This window comes from Echinops telfairi, unplaced genomic scaffold, assembly GCF_000313985.2.
Source record: "Echinops telfairi isolate 266 unplaced genomic scaffold, ASM31398v2 ScPeMD7_1;HRSCAF=3_0, whole genome shotgun sequence".
Taxonomy (NCBI): Eukaryota; Metazoa; Chordata; class Mammalia; order Afrosoricida; family Tenrecidae; genus Echinops; species Echinops telfairi.
The window spans coordinates 82,453,537-82,459,175 of record NW_022103896.1 but is presented as its reverse complement, the minus strand read 5'-3'; the positions used below and the strand labels follow the sequence as shown (position 1 = coordinate 82,459,175).

General features: G+C 39.7%; 1 non-coding gene across 1 annotated transcript; it reads right to left on the bottom strand.

The window, feature by feature from the left end:
- Window positions 1-289: 289 nt before the first annotated feature.
- On the bottom strand, window positions 290-396 carry LOC115868726. Its single transcript, XR_004045736.1, has one exon. It is a non-coding gene; the product is annotated as a U6 spliceosomal RNA (small nuclear RNA).
- Between the last annotated feature and the right edge of the window lie 5,243 nt (window positions 397-5,639).

The following is a 5,639-nucleotide window of genomic DNA, read 5'->3' as shown; positions in this document are numbered from 1 at the left end:
GTATTCTTCTCCAGCACTACAACTCAAATGCATCCATTCTTCTTTGGTCTTCCTTATTCAATGCCCAATGTTCATACCCATATGAGGCTATTGGAAATACCATGACTTAGATCAGGCACACCTTAATCCTCAAAGTAACATCCTTGCTTTTCAATACTCTAAATAGCTCTTGTGCAGCAGATTTACCCAATCCAATGTGTTTTTTGATCTTTTGACTGCTGCTTCCATGAGCATTGACAAAATCCTTGACAACTTCAATCGTTTCTCCATTTATCTTTTTTTTTTTTTTTTAAGTATGGAATGCTTCACGAATTTGCGTGTCATCCTTGTGCAGGGGCCATGCTAATCTTCTCTGTATCGTTCCAATTTTAGTATATGTGCTGCTGAAGCGAGTACCGTTTCTCCATTTATCATTGTGTTACCTTTTGTTCAAGTTGGGAGGATTTTGTCTTCCTTATATTGAGTTGTAATCCATAATGAAAGTTACAAACCTTGATCTTCATCAGCAAATACTTTAAGTCCTCCTCACTTTTAGCAAGTAAGGTTGTGTCATCTGCATATTGCAGTCTTAATAAGCTTTCCTCCAATTCTGATGCTGCAATATTCTTCATATAATTCACTTTCTCTGATGGTTTGCTCAGCATACAGAATTAATAAGTAATGTGAGAGGATATAGTGCTGATTTTAAACCGTGCAATATTTTCTTGTTGTCTTCACACAACTGCCTCTTGATCTGTACACAAGCTCTACATGTGCACAATGAAGTGTTCAGAAATTCTCATTCTTCTCAGGACTATCCATGGTGTTATGGGACCCACAGTAGAATTTATTGGCATAGCCAATGAAACACAGTAGACATTATTTTTCTGGTATTCTCCTTTGAGTCAAGATTCATCTGACATCCTCATAATATTAATCACCATTATATCTCCTGTTCTTCAGAATCTGAGTTGAACCTCTGTCAGCTTCCTGTCAAGGTACTGCTGCAACCATTATAGGATGATCTTCGGCAACATTTTACTTGAATATGATCAATAATATTGTTCTATAATTTGAGCATTCTGTTGGTTCACCTTTCTTTGGAATGAGTACAAATATGGATCTCTTCAAGTCAGTTGGCAAAGGGCTACCTTCCAAATATTCTGGCATAGATGAGTAAGTGTTTCCAGTGCTTCATCAGCGTCTTGAAACATTTCCATTGGTATTCCATCAATTCCTGGAGCTTTGTTTTTGGCTACTGCAGCCCTGGTGGCATAGTGATTATGCATAAATCTGTGATCTGACAAGTTCAGAGTTCAAAATCCTGAGGTAGAATGAAAGGGCTTTTACTCCCATTAACTGTTACAATCTTAGAAACTCACAGAGGGACTGTAGGGCCTATAGGGCCACTACAAGTCAGCATCAACTCAATGGCAGTGAGTCTGGTTTTCTTTTTAGCTAATGCTTTCAATGCTACTTGAACTTCTTCCTTCAACATCAGTGGCTCTTAATCATATGTTACCTCCTGAGATAGTGCAATGTCAACCTTTTTTTTTTTGGTACAGTGACAGTATTTTTTCCAATCTTTCAATGCTTCCTGCATCATTCAATAATTTTCCCATTAAATCTTTCAATATTTCAATTTGAGGTTTGAATTTTTTCTTCTGTTCTTTCACTTTAAGACATGCTGAGCATGTTCTTCCTTTTTGGTTTTCTAACTCTAGGTCTTTGCAGATTTCTTTATAATATTTGACTTTGTCTTCTTGAGCTGCCCTGTGAAGTTTTCTATTAAACTCATTGACTTCATGGTTTCTACTATTTGCTTTAGTTACCCGATGATTAAGGGAACATTTCAGTGTCTCTTCTGACATTCACTTTGATCTTTTCTTTCCTTCCTTTTTCTAATGACCTTTTCCTTTCTTCATGAATGATGTTCTTGCTGTTCTCCCGCAGCTCCTCAGATCCTCTGTCATGACTGTTCTTGGCCTCCAATCTGTTCTTGAGATGGTCTCAAAATTCAAGTGGGATAGACTCAAGATCATATTTTGATTCTAGTGGATCTGTTCTAATGTTCCTCATCTTCAACCTGAACTGACATATGAACAATTGATGTCAGTTATACAGTCCATTATACAGTCAGCCTCTGGCCTGGTTTTAGCTGCTCAGTAATATTGAGCTTCTCCATGATCTATTCTGTGTATTCTATCTGAAGAAGTCCACATTTACAGTCAACTTCTGTGTTGTTGAAAAATGCATTTGGTATGAACAAGTCATAGGTCTTGCAAAATTCTATCATGCATCTACAGCTTCATTTGTAACACAATGTCCATATTTTCCAACGTTTGTTCCTCTTCTTTGTTTCCAACTTTTGCATTCCCATCATGAATAATTGTCAATGCATCTTGATTGCATGTTTGCTCCATTTCTGACTGAAGATGTTGGTAGAGTTCTTCAACTTCTTGATCACTAGTTTTAGTGGTTGGTGCATAAATTGGAAACATAGTTGTATTGATTGAATTCCCTTGAAGGTGCATAGATATAATCCTGTCACAGAAGATCCAGAAGACTCTACTCCCACAGGTTTTACCCTATACATGTCACCATGATGGATCCATCCTCCTCAGTCACATTTCAAGTGCCCTGTGATCGGATGGGTCTGTCCTTTGGCTCTATCTCTGATCACATTCCTGTTCTACTACTTAGGCCTTCAGTATCTGACAATGCTTTGAGTCTATGCATAAGGTTTTTAGCACCTACTTCCTTCGAATCGAGCAGCCAATCCTTCTTCTTTGTCAGTCTGCATGCTATACTGAAACTTGTTCACTTTGGGTGATCCTGCTTGCATTTGAAATACCAGTGACATATCTTCCAGCATCCCAGCAACACCAAGCCACCACAGTATGATAAATTGACAGATAAGTGCTGGAGGCCCTTGGTAGATATCCCTTTTTCTAACCAAGAGCCTACTTTCCCAGGTCACTTAACAAGTCACCCAATCAATATCCCTATGTTCACCATCATCATCACTACCACCACTGTAACCATCACTACATCCAAAATATATCAGCTGTCTACTGAAACACATTCCTTGCTAAATTCTGTTATACGTTTAGGGGTACCCCCTAAAAAACCAGATTGTGCTGGGCAGAGCGGAGCTTTAGTAGTTCACGTTTTTCTCTCTCTGAGTTAGTGCACCTAGTGGCACCACCTAGGAAGATTCTCTCTGGTCACAGTGAATTTTTTCTTAGAAGCAGCTTCTCTCAAACATAATTTTTGTGATGGCGAATTTAAGACAATAGCATGGATTGTGATTTTGTTTCCCGTTGAGAAAAAATGCTGCAGAAACTATTGTGATGTTGAACACAGCTTACAAGGACAGCAGTATGGTGGGGGGGGGGAGGGACTCAAGTGTAAGAGCGATTTTCTCATTTCACAAAAGGTGAAATGCCGATTGATGACAAACCTTATCCTGGACATCCGTCAACTTCCCAAACAGATGAAAATGTAGACTCATAGTGCATTTGGAGTTCATTCCACCAAGTCAGACTGTTAATCAATTTAGAGGTTCTGAAAAGATTGTGTAAAAGTGTGTGACAAAAAGGCCTGATTTGTGGCTGAGGGGGGACTGGTTTTGTCACCATGATATTGCACCTGCTCACACAGTCATCTCAGCGCACCCGTTTTTGGCAAGAAAACCCCAACATGCCTCTCTTGCCTCACACACCTTACTCACCTGACTTCCCTCAATGTGACTTCTTTTTATTTCCATGAATGTGGAGGGACATGAAAGGATAGCAATTTGATGATGGAGAAGAAGTGAATTAAAAAGTGAGGGAGGTGCTGTCAGTCATCCAAATGGATCATTTTGAAAAATGTTTCCAAGAATGGAGTCTCAGATTTGACAAATGTATGAAGTATAATAGAGAGTACATTGAAGGTGATAAGGTTGTTTTGTAAAAAATTTGAACACAAAACCTTGAAAAAAATTTTGTTCTTTTTTTTGGAGGGGAGGGAATACCCCCTTGTATTATCCCTCTTAGTTTTCACATAAATACTATGAGGTGGATATTTTTTATTTAGTTTTACCCTAAACATCAAGTACAGAGCTTGGCACATATAAGTTTCTCAGTAAATTTTATATTTTATGTTTTTACCTTGCATATGAGGAAATCAGAGGCCAAGCAACTCCACATTGGTGGATATAGAATTAAAAACCACATGCGGTCTGTTAACTGGTGAACAATACCTAAACTTTCCAAACCCCACATTTTCCAGCCACTTAGAATGTCTTGCCTCATCGTTGCTGCCATGTAAAACTCTTTCCAGTTCTCCTCATTTCATAATTAGAATTCTCCTCTTCCCTAAGGACTTTTAGAACATGCCTCGTTTGGCATTCTGTTTCCCTCCTCCACAGCTCCATGGAAATGTGTTTGCACTTCTATTAAAATCCAGTTGTTGATGAGTCAATTCTAACTCAAGGTGAACCTATGCGTGTCAGAGGAGAATTACAACCCATGGGGTTTTCAACGGTCATTTTGTTTTTGAAAGTTGATCACCAGCCCTTTCTTGTAGAACCTCTGATTGAGCTTGAACCCTTAACCTTTCAGCTAGTAGATGAGTATATTAACTGTTTGCAATGCTTAAAGACTTGCACTTGTATTACGCTCCACCGTTATTGAGTTGATTCCAACTCATGGAAACCCTCTAGTGTTACAGAGGCTTTGTAAATCTTTAAGGGAGCAGATAACTCCCTCTTTCTCATCAGTGGGTATGAACCTTTTCGTTAGCAGGCTGATGCCTACCCAATAACTCCACTAGGGCTTCTTGCACTTTTATGAGATCATTACAAATGTTGGTATTTTGCTTGTGTGTGTGTATGTTTGCATCTTTCATTTCCATTCTGTGGGGCATGGTTGTGTGTTATATCACTTCCAAATCTCTTCTCTCATTTAGTACCATACTTTGCCTATGAGTACAAAGAAACACATGCTAAATCAAACCATATTGACCCAAGGGCATATTGAGCTTGAACCCTTCACCTTTCAGCTAGTAGATGAGTATATTAACTGTTTGCAATGCTTAAAGACTTGCACTTGTATTACGCTCCACCGTTATTGAGTTGATTCCAACCCAAGGGCATGAGCAAAGTTTCTCATGGGCTTGGGATCTTTGACACCTGGGGGTAGGGAAAAACAGCTAGAGCCTCTTAGGTTAGGAAAGGCACCAAAGGCAAACTTTCCCTGGTTCATAATAGGCAGAAGGTTGCTACTAGGTACACCTGACATCCAGAGAGAGGAAGAAACAACAGGTATCATTGATGAATAAATAGACTGTTTTGGGTCCATTCATGGACGGTAAACCAGTTCTGGATTTTGCATCTTCCTGTTTTATCAAGTGGCCTCTGCCTGAATGCCAATTTTATTTTGTAGTGCCACCTGCACCTGTGGCCTTTGGACTCAGTGTTCATGACAGATGGGTCAGGCTGAGCTTGCACATTTCGTGAGTAGCTTTCCTTCTGTGGAGACCCATGTTACTACCGTGTGGCACAGGCCCAGTGGGCATATGCACCCCATTGGCTCTGTCTGCATCTGCTGTATGTGTGCTGTGCTTGTACGCTAACACCCCCCGCCCAACCTGGGTACTTGCCCCTATCAGCTATA